Source organism: Tamandua tetradactyla, chromosome 1, assembly GCF_023851605.1.
Source record: "Tamandua tetradactyla isolate mTamTet1 chromosome 1, mTamTet1.pri, whole genome shotgun sequence".
NCBI classification, from domain to species: Eukaryota; Metazoa; Chordata; class Mammalia; order Pilosa; family Myrmecophagidae; genus Tamandua; species Tamandua tetradactyla.
In genome coordinates, this window is record NC_135327.1 from 93,415,415 (window position 1) to 93,427,604 (window position 12,190).

The 12,190-nt window shown below is 41.8% G+C and overlaps 1 protein-coding gene across 3 annotated transcripts in view; it reads right to left on the reverse strand.

Moving 5' to 3' along the window:
* The window catches only part of WIPF3 (WAS/WASL interacting protein family member 3), a 102,853-nt gene extending 91,200 nt beyond the window's left edge, over positions 1–11,653 (reverse strand). For 2 of the 3 annotated variants that reach the window (XM_077120825.1, XM_077120809.1), the window contains exon 1: positions 11,483–11,653. The gene's annotated coding sequence lies outside the window, so the exon portion shown is untranslated. Of the gene's footprint in view, positions 1–11,190; positions 11,289–11,482 lie in introns of those variants that run through there. The other variant, XM_077120819.1, reaches the window with a different exon arrangement.
* Between the last annotated feature and the right edge of the window lie 537 nt (positions 11,654–12,190).

A 12,190-nucleotide genomic window follows, 5' to 3' on the forward strand; every position in this document is an offset into this window, starting at 1 on the left:
AGGAACAGCTGCATTCACAACAGCAATTTTAAAAAAGATACCTAAGCATAAATTCAACAAAATATGAAAAGACACACATGAAATAAAACTTTGTAACACTGCTGAGAAACACTGAAGCCGTGGAAAAATGTATTTTAATCTTCAATAGGAAGACTAAATATCATACAAATATTATTTAAGGTAATCACAATAAAAATATCAGCTTGTTTGTCTTTTAGAACTAGGCAAGTTAATTTAAACTTGCATGGAAACCTGAAATCATTGAAAAATGGAAAATCCTAAGAAAGATCAGTAATGGTTATGGAGTAAAAGATTGGGGTGTGACGGGCTGTTTTGGATATTAAACAAATTATAAAGCCTCAATAATTAAAACAATTTGGTCCTGGTTTATGGAGAATCTGTGATGGAAGCAGAAATGAGAATCCAGAAATAGACGTAAGTATTTTGGGGAAATTTGAATATGATTTTTTAAATGGCATTGAATATCAAGTGGGGTAATGAGTTATTCATAGAAATTATTGGGAAATTTGGGTAGCAATCTAGAAAAATATAAAGTTAGATAATTTAATGTATCTCATACTCTGCATTACAATAAATTCCAGTGAGATCAAAATTTTAACTTTTAAAAAACAGAAATAATAAAAACACTAGAGCAACTATAGGAGAATTAAAAACAGACCCAGAGTCAGAAAGAACTCTCTAGAAGCTACAGAAGAAAAGATTTCTGCACTATAAGTAAATACATATATCAGTCCACAATAAACAAAGACAAGAGCCATAAAAAATTGGAGGAAATTTACAGTAAAATGAAAAAGTCACACTACAAACTGTAAAATATTACAGATTTCTACACAAGATGGTCCTACAAATCCATAATAGAAATCAATAACCCAATAGAAAAATGGACAATAGGCCTAAACAGGTAGCTCACAGAAAAGACGTTTCATTTAAAATGGCTTTTGAAAACATTCTAAGATGCTCAAACTTATTCATAATGAGAAAATGCAAATTAAAACCACAAGAAGATGCCATTTTTCATGTATGGGATTGGCAAAGATAAAAAAGTTTGATACATGTGAAGAGCAGGCAGGGTAACAGACACTCTCATAATTATTGGTGGAAATATAAATTTGATAATGTATATAATGGGCAATTTGTAATATGTACCAGAATTTTTAAGTGTACTTTCCAATTCTGGGAATTCATCTGGGATACACTCGTGCAAGAAATAATTGTGCAGTGACTTATTGCAACGTTGTTTTATTTTTTAATTTATTTTTAAATATTTTTATTGACAAATCTTCACACACATACATTCCATAACTTGGTGTACAATCAATGGCTCACAAGATCATCACATAGTCATGTATTCTTCACCATGATCATTTCTCAGAACTTTGCATCACTCCACAGACAGAAATAAAAAGAAAAAAGAAAAAATCATACCTCCCATACCCCTTATTGACCCCTCTCATTGACCACTAGTATTTCAATCTACCCAATTTATTTTACCCTTTGTCCCTCCTATTATCTATTTATTTTTTTATCCATATTTTTTTTTACTCATTTGTCCATGCCCTGGATAAAAGGAGCACCAGACACACGGTTTTCACAATCACACAGTCACTTTGTAAAAGTTATATCATTATACAATCGCCCTCAAGAATCAAGGCTACTGGAACATATGCAGCATTGTTTTTAAATGCAAAAGGCTAGAAATATCCATTAACTGAAAACTGGTTATTAAATTACAGCTCATCCCTGATAACAGCATAATAGGTAGATATCACACAGATACAGAATTGGAAATAAAAAGAATATTTTAGTAGAATTTTCAGGTAATTTTTGGATATTACACTAAAACTCAACATGTATTAATTTTTAAAAATTTAGTTACAAAGTGTAATCTGAAACCAGATAACTTTTTGTATACCACAACATTAAAATCCATTGGTCTGTGTTGCACTTTGAAAAAAAAAAAGAATATGCCAGGTCTCTACATACCCAGATGGAATGATCTCCAGATTATATTGCTGAGTGAAGAAAGTAGGTGGCAGAAAATGTATATAGAATGAGTATGCCTTTATGTGTGTGTACATATATATCAATTTATTGACACACATATATGCTTAGGCTTATGTAATGTAAAATACCTCTGGAGAATGCATAACAACTAGGTGACCTGAGAATTGGGCGTGAGAAAGACTTATTTTATACTGTACATTCCTTTTATCCTTTTTGAAGTATGTATCATGTATTATTACATATTTAACAAATTAATTAAAAATGTAAAAGATCAGTTCTGGATCATCAATTCAGAGAACTGTCTAATTTACTGGGGACATTTTGAATATTTAAAAAAATATTTGTGGTATCTGAATTAGGAAATTTCTCTATAGCTACAAGGTAAATAAAATGAATAAAGAAAAAAATAAAAGTGTCTTGACAATTTGGTCCATGTGAGCTGCTGCTGGGGGTGGTCAAGAATAGTATTAGAAGAGCTGACAGTGGCCTTGGCAGTGATGGCCGGCACCCTGACTTCCACAGCACCACATGAGGCCTAGGCTGAAAGGGCCACTAGGGGGTCCCCAGGCCTGAAAAGACAGCTGGTGGCTTTCTTACTCCAACCACAGAATGCTGCCCCCCTACATCTTACAGACAGGTATTCTGGCCCCATCATCCTTCAGCACATGTACTCTCCATGGGTAATGTCAAAATGACTACAGTCATGTAAAACCCACTACTGAGCATCCGTGAACACCAGGAAAGCACAATACCAGACTCAGACCTAGGACATCCTCAGCACTTCCCTCCAGAAGTGTGCAGGCACATTTCTGAAACCTTAGGACATACACTTTTGACGAACACCAGAAAGAAGCAAACAAAAACATACAAGAGCTGTTAAAATATGGGAAACGTGAATTTTAAATTCAGGAAAAATGTTGTTTACTTGCTTGTCTTGTCTTTGGCAGTTATCTTACCTATTTCTGAAACTACCCTACTTTTCCTCTGAGTTGCTGGGGAAAAGCACAGTTGAAAGAAAATGCTTCATTCATGAGTGTTAGAATAAACAGCAGCTTTGCGGGATACTGGAAACTTAAAATCCATTTCTGAGTCATTAAAAAGAAGTATAAAGTACACCTTTGGTCCTTTTCCTTGGTTCTACCATATGAGAAAAAAAGAGTCCCTTAATTAAGCTAATAGGGCAGTAATTATTTATGCTCTTTTTAACTATAATCTTATTCCCTGGACAGACATGGTTGATTTTTAATATCACTGTACATAATTGGGAGAGGGCTTTGTCAAACAGTTCACTAACAAAATGTTAGTTTACATGCACTGATTGTATTCTATGGTAAAGTTCTGATTGTTACATAATTATCTTTCATTCCCCAAACAGTTCAGCATGACAGATGTTATTATCCCCATTTCACAGATGAGGAAACCAAGGCTCAAAGATGTAAAGTAACCAACCCAAGAACAAACAGCTGGGATGTGGCAAAGCCAGATCAAGCCCAAGTGTGTCTAATTCCAAGTCCGTGAGCTTTATACTATACCACCTGGCCTCTGACAAGCTGCATAATCAGTGCAACACAGCAAATATTTACTGAGCTTCTCCTATATGTTAAGTACTATTCTAGGCACCGAGACAAACTCTAAACATGACTAGCAGGTAATCAACAAATATTTGTTGCATAAATAAATCTATAGATATATAATCCCTGTCCCCAAATGAGAGCTTATAATAATAGCTAACACTTACTTATTGAGGGTTTCTATGGCCAGAACTTTCCTATGAAAAAAACAGAAAAGGAGGAGGTAATGGAGGTACAATAAAGGGTATGGTCTATAGAAAACACAAAATATATATATAAAAAAAAGTCCACATATATAAATATAAAATCTCATATTAAAAGACATGAAAAAATAAATGGCTTTAAAAAATCCAGCCATATCTTTTTTAAATTTAAATTTAAATTTTTTTTTAGCCATAATCTTCTTTACAAGAAACATGGCTAAACAAATCGATGCTCAGAAGTTGGAAACAAAAGAATGAAGACATTAGAGAAGTCAGACGGTAAAAGCTAGCACAGAACCCTCTGGCAGGAATGGGAAGATTTTAACATGGAAAAGATGGGCAGTGTTTCAAAATGTTAAACATAGACGCACCATATGACCTTTATTTATCTATCCAAGAGAATTGCAAACAGACATCCTCGCAGAAACCTGCGCATGAATGTTCATAGTAGTATTATTCACAATCAACAAAATGTGGAAATAACCCAGATACCTATCAACTGATGAATGGATAAACAAAATATGGGATACCCTACAATGGAGTATAATGAAATGAATGAAGGATCGATACCTGCTACAACATGGGTGAAGCTTGGAAATATTACACCAAATGAAAGAAGCCAGACACAAAGACCCCATATTGTATTACTCCATTTATATGAAATGTTCAGAATAGTTAAATCCACCGAAATAGAAAGCAGATTAGTGGTTAGCACGGACTGAGGAGAGAAGGAATGGAGGAACGACTGCTGATAGGTTTCTTTTAGGGGTGATGAAAATGTTTTGGAAGTAGATATTTTTCTATCTGCTTCCCAAACCAATTTCTAATTGGTTCTAATGGCTGCAGACCTCTGCGAATATTCTAAAAGCCACTTGAAAGTGTTGAATTTTGTGGAATGTGAATTATATCTCAATAAAGCTGTTATTTTAAAAAGTGGATACAACATTATTAATATCAGACAAACCAGAATCCAGGGCCAAAAAGATATTAATAGAAATATAAAGTGTTTTGGAAACATGAATGAAACGGCAATCAACTGTCTTCATGGGCTGCGGGCAAGTAAAGAAGCTCAGAAAGAACCCTGTGAGCCAGGACTTCCTGACAGAAGGAGCTGGGAGACCCCGAGCGAAGCTCTGCAGGGTGAGAATATACGAACTGGATGAAAAGCAGCTACAGTGAGCACTGAGTTCTCTCAGGGAGGTTCTCAAGGAGTTGGGGCCTTTTTTTGCAGGCTTTTAGAGAGAGGAAAGATGTTTTGAGACATCTGTGTTTTTGAAACAGCACCCTGGGAGCCGTATGTGGAAAATGAATTGTAGGGAGAAGAAACAGGTAGACCAATTTGGGGATCACACATGAGCAAGGCTGAGTAATTATTTACATTACTTTGGCAAATGGAAATTTAGATCTGAAATTGAGGGAAGAAGCAGGATGGGTTGTAGTGATTTAGCTATCTTTACATAAGGCAGGTGGGTGTGTTATCATTTTCTAATGCTAATTTGATGAAGAGCTAGAGAAGTATAACATTTTAAATTACTGAGTCACCTTCCATAATTTCTAATCAAGTCAGGGACATGGCTAATGCTGGAAGTCAGGTGGCTGATACTGCCGGTTGCCCACACCCCTTCTTTCTGATAGCAAAACTCCCAGTTTCTTTGAGGAGCTGAGGGAGTGGGGTGTTGCAATTTACCTAGCTAAAGATATCTGACTTCTCTCACTTCCTTGCACTGACACTGTTTTGGACAATGAGATGCCAGTGGAAGTCCCTGGGGAGGGCATCCCTTTCTGAATAAAAAGATAAAAATCTCCCTAATAGAAAGACTGTCACCCTTTTGCCATCTGCCCCTTTCTTTTCTTCCTGCCTGTCCTGCAGATGTAAGCCCAGAGATACAGCAGCTACATGGTGGGCACAAGGCAACCCGATTTAGGAAGGGGTCTCCAGGACAGGGATGGCAAAGCCAGAAGATGGAAGAGGCTGATTCTCTAATAACACTGTTGGAGCTGCTGCACTAGGTTTAGACTGCCTTTCTTGGACTATCTAGTTCCACAAGACAAGCTCACGTCTGTTTAAGTCAGATTCTGATGTATATGTTCTTTTTATTTATTTGCTTTGGCAGCTAAATGCAGTCCTAACAGATCCAAGTCATATCTGGACTAGCGCACCCATCATCAGATTAAAAAGACATGACCCAGTGGTGCAATGGTGGCTCAGTGGCAGAATTCTCGCCTGCCATGCCAGAGACCTGGGTTTGATTCCCGGAATGTGCCCATGCCAAAAAAGACATGACCATGATTTCTCCTTTATTCTTACTAGCCAAGAAGTACTGAGAACAATAAGGGGATTAAGAGGTAGTACAGGGCCCCAGATGTTTCTTTTTCCATATAATAAACAAGGTGATAACATTTTCAACTAAAGGGAGATTTTAGAATGATCAATATTATGAAAATTCACAAATACACAAACATCTATTAACAAGCCTATGTGTATAATAACATCCTTTGGATTTTTTCTGGATGAAGTAAACTGATCTGGCACATTTAAGTGTTTTCAGTCAGAACCAATATTCTTGAAGATGGGGTCATTCACTCGACTCTCAAAAGAATTATAATCGGGCGGGCCGCGGTGGCTCAGCGGGCAAAGTGCTTGCCTGCTATGCCGGAGGACCTCGGTTCGATTCCCGGCCCCAGCCCATGTACCAAAAACGGAGAAACAGAATACAATAAAAACAAGAAAATGTTTAAAAGATGTTTCCCTTTCTTCCTTCCTTCCTTCCTTCTATCATTCCTTCCTTCTCTCTGTCTTTCCTTTAAAAAAAAAAAAAAAAAAAGAATTATAATCTTTGGAAAGAAAAGTTGTTCTATGCTCCAGGCATCTGGCAAACATAGCTAAGGAAATATCACGTCTCTGAACCACAGAGGAGCTTTCACGGAGCTGTGTTTTGGGTTTATGTCTCCAGAACCACACTCAACAAAGTTCTAGGAAACATTTATTATTGCCTTCCTCCACCACATTTCCATTGTCTTTATAGCAGGAATGATGCCGAAGGCTTAGATCTCTATGGCAACAGTGTTTGCTTTGAAGACCTGCCAAAGGAAAGTTATTCCAGGTTTGAGGACCAGGAAGAGCTGTGTAACTGAGCTGTTTTTATCTCATGGCAACTGCGGATCATGTTACTGTTCGCATTTTCCTCTTGGTTTTATGGCTGCTGGGAAGCTCTGACAAATTTTGAATCCCACCTCCAGAAACTACACCAGACCTTCTAGTAAACCACCCATCTATAGAAACTACCCACACCTTATGATACATTTTTGTTCTCTAAATGAACTCCAATTTTATCATACTTTCTATTTGTGTGTTCCCTTTATCCCAATTTCCTTATCTACTCATTTTATATTGTTTACTATGTATTTTTGTAAATTTCTCAAATGATTTTATGAACAGGAATAGGTACAAACACATATAAGGCAATTTTTTTTAAGTACCAGCTAAAAATAATAAACAGAATAATAACTGATTTATTGAACATTCCTTTGATCCAGGCACTGTCCTAAACACTGACCATGTCTTAACTTCTTTACCCCAAATATGAGATACGTATTCTTATTATCCCTGTTTTACAGATGAGAGAACTGAGGCACAGGGAGGTTAAAGAATTTGTCCAAAAGAATACAGCAAATAAATGACGAACCCAAGATTACAAAATTCTGGATTATGTAAGTTATACAAAGGAAGAAATAATAATATTTAATTTTCTAAGGAAACAGAGGCCACCTGAGCTTAGCATCCCTCAGCCCTGAAGGAGATACCTGTTACACAACTTATCCATGCAATCATGCCTGGATCCACAGCAATAGAAAGGAACGAGATGGTGTTAGTGAAAAGAACAGCTGTTCCAAAAAGAATTGGCTTTGGTCTTGGAATACACTTAAAGATATTCATTCCTTCACTCGTCCATTCACTCATCAACTTTAGGAAGCACCCACCCTGTGTCAGGCCTGGTGCAGTTGCTGAAAACAGAGGAAGCTCAGGTGCAATAAGGAAGAGTCAGGCAGGTCAAGGGCATTATGAGGGAACCTACAGGAGAAGAGACCATGGAGTGACAAGATCTTTCTGAGAGCAGTATCAAGTAACACTTCAGCACTTGCCCTCTGAAGTCAAGTCCCACCTTTGTGCACATTTGATAATGGAGGAAAGAATAATTCATTAGCTACCTTATGGTGCTTTTGTGACAATTTCATAGGTGCAAAGATCTCAGCCTTGCCCATGGCATACAACAAGTGCTCAGTACAGGTTAGCTATTTGCTCTGACGCACACAGCAACAGCTCTGCGACGGCTGCCTGGGCACCTTGCTCTGACACACACGTGCACCCACATGGACACAGACCAGGAACTCAAGAGCTGAGGTTGGCTACTGCCCCCGCCCAGCTATCTCTGACACACCACTTACGCTGGCTGAAGGACACAGAGAGCCCCAGGAGCCGGCTCTAACTTACAGTCCTCAGGCAGGCCTGCCACTCGTTTCTGGGTGCCACAATCCCAGATTCAGTGTCTCACTGGAATATATTGCCCAAGATATATTCACACAAGATGAATTTCCCTTGAGAAGTGCTTAAAAATCTTCTGCACCAGTACCTGACCCACATAACATCTGCCTGGCATTTCTGCCACATTTGCTACACTTTATTTTATCTCTCTGGTGCTTAAAAAATTTGGTCACTACACGATTCCTCCAAGAGTAAGTTACAACACATATACAAATCAGATTCCTGCTCAAACATGTCTGAGGAAAGACCCAACTAGAACTGCAGAGAAGAAGTTTAAAGTGCATTTTGGTGAAAGCAGTGATAAATCATATGTCCTGCACCTGTTTAGCATCAGCTGGGGAACCCCAGGACTTTTCAGTCCTTGCAGTGGCTAACCAAGAAGTAATTAATCATTTTCTCGCCAACCCTAACTCACATTTAATAGTTCCTTCTTGAAGTTTGTTTTGTCATGCTATCAGCATAGTCAGTCAAACATTACGACTCCTTTCTAAATATTCCAGCAGCCAGATGGCTGGAACACTACTGTGACAAAGCAAAACTTGCCTAAAGATAACTTCATGATACATAATCACACTTAATGGCGTTTGATTGAACGGAGTCACCTGGAGATACCTCTGGAGTTGTCCCACTTAACCCAAGTTCTTTAAATCCAAACTCTGTAATTCCAAGAGTAAAACAAACACTTAACTACATTGGGTTTTTCTCTGCAATCTGAAACTGCCCGGTTAAAAACATATTGCTACGTTTCAAAGTTTTGAATTTTAGGCAGAAGGTATAACATCATGAGTATCCCAGACATTAGAGCAAATTTCTCAGGATTTCTCCTTAAATATAATGCTATTGTACCATAAAGTGTCAAATATTTCTGCACCAAATTTAACATATAATTATAACACATTTGCTAGAAAAATTCCTTTCTGCTGAGTTATTTTTGTAGTTTTTTTTTGCTTTAAAGTTAATAAACATGTATTTATAAATTCTACAAGGTGGGAAAAGTTGGCTGTTCCCTAGTGGAAATTCTACAGGTTCCCCTCCAGAGTGAATATAACATTGTGGTTTCTCAGATCTTTTCTAGGTTATATTTATTCGAGTGTGTGTATATGCATGACTGCAAAATCACAATCTGTACTCGTTGGTCTTTGCACAATAAATCTAGTAAAAGAGCGTTGCCAGCCTGAACCAGCTGGCTTTCTTCTGTTCCTGAAACGGCATGTTCTTAGACACACACACACTTCCTCCATCCCTTCTGCTGCTGGCTAACTTCAGTCTGTGACACAATCTTAAACTCACACTTATGTGAAAACAACGGAGACTCCTAGAAGGAACAATAAGGAGGCATGGCAGGAAGCCAGCCCTCAAGGCTCTGTTAATCTGACCACTCTGTCCTGAAGCAGATGGCCAAAGGTCACATGTTTATGGCCTCAGGTACAGAATCTGAAGTCTGTGTACTCAGGACCTTCCTGTGGCTCCCCTCGGGAAGTCATTAAACTCCTGTGTCCTATTGTTTTCCCAGCTGTATGATGGACACCGAAACAGTGCTGCCCTTAAAGAACTGTGGATCATATGAGGTGATGCATGCAAAGGCACTTCGTAAAGAACTCTCCAGTGTACATTTCATTTTTCATGATTTCTCAACTTTCTTGTGCAGCCCTGTCATTTTCAATTTTCTGATCTGGTTTTTGGGGTTATAAATTGTATCTCTAAAATACATTGGTTAGAATACTCCACTAATCTGTGTGCTACCGCAAGCATTAAATTTTATCTACTTTTTTGTATTAAGGTAAAACTTGCCTAAGTCAAGTGCACGAATCTTAGTTTCATACATTTGTGTAAGTGTACCCCCATGTCATGTACCCATTACGCAGATCAAATTGATGGGTGGAACCACGGCCCAAGGCAACTGCTCTTCCCTCCCAGATCAGTTCTGCCTGAAGTGAAAATGTTTTGAAGGAAGGCTGGGGTCCCAGTGATACCACTATTGCTGAACACAGGAAATACACACCCAATCCTCTCTCTGAAGTGACCAAAGACTTTGGAAAGAGGGAAAGAAGCACAGACTTTCTAAATGGCACAAAACTTACCGAACAAATCTCTCATTTTACAGCCAAGGACGCCGAGACTCAGCAAAGTGAAATGACAGTCCAACTTCCTGCTAACTTTCTTTCCAAACCAAGCCAGCAGCAATGCGCCCAGAGTGTCAGGGAAGCTACAGATTGGTCCCGCGCGCCGCGGTGGGAGCAGCTCTATCAGCCTCTTCCCGCAGAACTTCTTTCCAGGGATCAATGCACACTCTGTCCCCACGCCGCCCCGGCTCTGCGGCTAGCAGAGGGCACGCGCCCGCCGCTGGCACGGCTCCCTCGGCGGGACTGTTCCTGCGAGCCGGTGCTTGCCTTCCATGGGGACCGGCTGGCCTCTCCCCGGGGGCGCAGAAGCTTCGTGCCCCATCCGCAACACTGCTTCCCCCCTCCTTCCCCGGTGTGTGTGGGAACGCGGGCGGGTTGGCTTGCCACGTTCTCCCTGACTTCTCCAAAGGAGTTTAAAACCCCTCGATGGTCAGATTTAAATTGTCGATACACAACCTGAAGGGCTTGGAGAGGGGCACTGAGACGGGAATCCGAAGAACCCAGCTGTGTGACCTTGAGCAAGTCACTTCCCATCTCTGGGGCTGGCCCCTCACTGGGGGCAGCTTCAGTATCCCCAAAGCCACTTTTAGCTCTTCAGTTTCCTAGGTTCTTTACACCCCGCCCCAGCCCTCCCTTAGCAGCCCCCCTCGTCAGGGAGACCCCAGCCTTTTGTTCTGGGGGTGAAGCTGGGAAAGAAAAGGGGAGAGCCTGGAAAAGGACCTCACCGAGGTGGCCTTGGCGTCAGGGGCCGCTCACTGGAGTGTCGGGTCCCGGGAAGTCACTAGGCAACCTCGGTCCCTCCGCGGTCCGGTAGCCACCCGGGGCCGGCAGCGCCGCGTGGCGGGGAGCAAATGACCAGCCCCCGACGCCGGGCCCGGCTGCAGCCAGGCGGAGGTCCCCGGGGCGCAGCCACGCACTCAGCACCCCCAGCCGCGAGAGGCCGCCGCCACAACCGCTCGCCACCCACCCCCCCAACCCTACCCCACCCTTAGGCACCGACGCGTGAAGACGCACTACCTGCAGCTGGTCAGGCTGGGAATGGCCGAGCCCGTGAGTGAGGATCCGACAGGACTCGAGCTCCGCCCGAGGTCCCCACTGTCGCCACCGCCTCTCGCCTCTGGGCTCCGGCCCGCAGCGTCCGATCTCGAGGCGGCGCCGCCACGGCCGCCCTGCGCTGGGTGCTGCTCTGGGTGCTGCTCTGGGTGCGCGGCGCTCGCTCCCAGGCTCTGGTTCTGCGCGGACGCAGAGGCGGGGCCACCGCCCCCACCTGCTCCCGCAGCTCCTGCCTGGGGGCCGCCGCCGCCCAGTGCGCAGGGACGCGGCCGGGGCGGGCGGGGTCGCGCTGGAACCCCGGAGGCGGGTCCCAGTCGCCCGGCGCGCCGCTCAGGGACAGAGTCTCAAGTCTGAGCTGCGGGGAGAGTGGAGCCTAAGGCTGGAATTCCCCAGACAGGAGTGGTTGTGGTGCGGGCGACAACGTTTCCCAGCACCGCCAGCCTGAGGACACTCCACTCCTTCATCAGTTTACTCCACAACTCGGGGAGCCTTTACTATGCTCCAGGAGGTGTCATAAGTGGTAGGGACTCAAAGGAGAACAAAATACGTCCCTTGCCCTCTCGGAGCTTTCTAGAGAAGGAAACCCACCAATGGCCAATCATAATATGGAACTGATAAGGGTGGGCAGAGGCCTGGTGAGCGCACAAAACAGGCGCGCCTAATTAGGATTTG